Source organism: Penaeus chinensis, chromosome 25, assembly GCF_019202785.1.
Source record: "Penaeus chinensis breed Huanghai No. 1 chromosome 25, ASM1920278v2, whole genome shotgun sequence".
NCBI classification, from domain to species: domain Eukaryota; kingdom Metazoa; phylum Arthropoda; class Malacostraca; order Decapoda; family Penaeidae; genus Penaeus; species Penaeus chinensis.
Window position 1 is genome coordinate 16,501,225 of NC_061843.1, and position 2,500 is coordinate 16,503,724.

The following is a 2,500-nucleotide window of genomic DNA, read 5'->3' on the forward strand; positions in this document are numbered from 1 at the left end:
TACCATAATCTCTGACACAGCCGCGAAAAAGGGGAGTGGGAGGGAGACTGTGTGGAGAAGAGGGGAAAGAAAGGAGAGAAAGAAGTCAGTGTTTATTTTAATGTTCAAGAATTATTGTATGAGTGACATTCATGTATCTGGAGACTACATTGTTACATGTTATGAAACAGTCACAGTAATTCGAAAACCAATGAAGTGAGAGGGAGAAGGGGGGGGGGGGAGCGGGAGGTAAAAGAAACGAAATTGACAACAGATAATTGTAAGAAGGACAATAGTATATCTGAAAAGGGCAGTATGTTTCTTTATACTATGATCACGGTGATGGTAGTGGCAATTATAATAATATTTGTGTTGATATTAACAAAGACAAAATTAACACTGATGACAATACTCATAATATAAGATAGCGACGATAATTGTAGCGGGGCGTAGACCAAGTAGATTTTTATGTCTGGTTGAGTTCGGGCCCGACCGAGAATATGAATAAAACTATTCAGGAAAAGATCGTCTGCAGTGAACAGATGTAAGGTTCCAGGCCTACGTCACGCTGCCACCACCCGATTAGTAGGTTCGGGAACCGTGTGTGTTGTGTATGGGGGTGTGAATGTTGTATGAGAAGGGGTGGAAGGAAAATACAGAATATGTGTGCTGAATGTTGGATGTGTAAGTGTGTAAATGTGAAAAGGGAGATAGCGTAGGCTGAGCGTCTGCGTGGACGTGTATGGAAGAAAAATGCAAGATCATAGAATTCTTCCTCTTCCTTTCGGGTTGAGCATCCACCTGCTGGCAGTGGGAACCCAGGTGTAGCAAAGTTATAATCTATTCTAGGATATCAGCTTAATATACTCTGATTTGTCTAGCCTGTTACAGCCTTTCAGGGTTGCGAGATATAGTAACCAGCAATGTGCTGTTTAGGAGACCCAAGTCCAAGAACGTTAAGCATTCAGCTTTAGTCAAAACCAGAACTTAACACAGATGTCGTTTGTTTTCCTGACTAGGAATGAGTGAAAGTTCTATGACGGTATGATGTTTATTTAACAGGTAACACTCATTAGGGAGGTCTACAAATGATTAAGTCATGAGAAATTGATAGTTGCGTACATCACCAATTTAATCACAGCGGGGGTGATGCACGTGGAAATCAACACCAGATGTAAACAAAAATAACTCACGAACATTTACCCCTAAGTTGGCGTCCCAACTCGTAAGTATTTTTAATCAAAGTATTAGCACGAAAAAAAATACACTAACCCTAATTTAAACAATGTAATCTCCAACCCAGAATGGAGATTAACATAAAAAGAATAGTGCTGAGGAACTCTGAATAAAAACACTTGTGTAACGAAAGGAAAACGTGGTGTAAGAAACAATTTAGCGTCGGAAGCCAAATAAAAAAATAAAACACCACAAGGGCATATATCACGAAGACTGCCTGAACACCCACAAGGTCAGGCAGGAATCGACCAAGGTAAAGTAAAACAAATATACAAAAGAACGGCAAAGACAAGCTAAAACGGCCCTAAAAATACGGGCAAGAATGTGGAAGATCTTTCTCCCAGGAGGTACGGATCCTCAGGCTGGGGAAAAGGAAAAAGAAACCAAGCAACAACCAATCATAAAAACATCAACAAAAAAAAAAAACTAAGTAATAACTCAGCTTAAACTAGGAAATGGCACACTGGAGGTACGGATCCTCAAGCAGTGTCCCTTCTATGTGAGTGGTTTTATGCTCTGATCCTTTGTGAAATCAAAGTGCTGCTTTGGGTTTTCGTGGAAGAGAGTGCACCCTACAAATAGTAAAGCAGCATGATACACGCCAAAGTCCAACAGAGACCAGGTGTCTTCTACACACAACCATAAGAATACTTATCTTGCAAAACAAATCACGGATTCGTTAATTCTGGCGTGAAGCGAGGTAAATCCACAGCAAGATAAATCCAAGACGAAGTAAATCCAAAGCGAGCACAATACCGAGAGCTGAACCACTGTTCAACATAGAAGTCAGGACCGAACTGTCTTCCCCATAAGCATAGCGTGAAAAGAAGAAGATAGGCAAAGCTTCGGAAGACCAACCCGATAGTTCGGTAGTCCAAACAACCCAAAGGACCCGACCTACCATGAAAAGAGAGAGGGGGAGAAAAACAAACACCCAAAATATGTAACAACTATTACTCTCTTCAGGGGGTTATATTGACACTGTGGAAGCGTCGCCAAAGAGATAGAATATTTAAAAAATAATAATAAAGAAAAGAATACATAGGATAACTGGTAATGTACAATTTGGGTGAGAATTGTGCATTTCGGGCTGTAACTCTTTACGGTATTGGACTTAGAAAATAAATAAATCTCTATTTTTTCTCGGAGACTTCAACGCCATCCAAGTAACGAGACTTGGTTGAAAATGCGTTCTTTGGTTATTTTTATAACCATGTTCACATTAGTTTTTAACACTGTCTTTGGCGGCTCGTATGGCTTTGGTCACGGATTATGAAGTCGCACT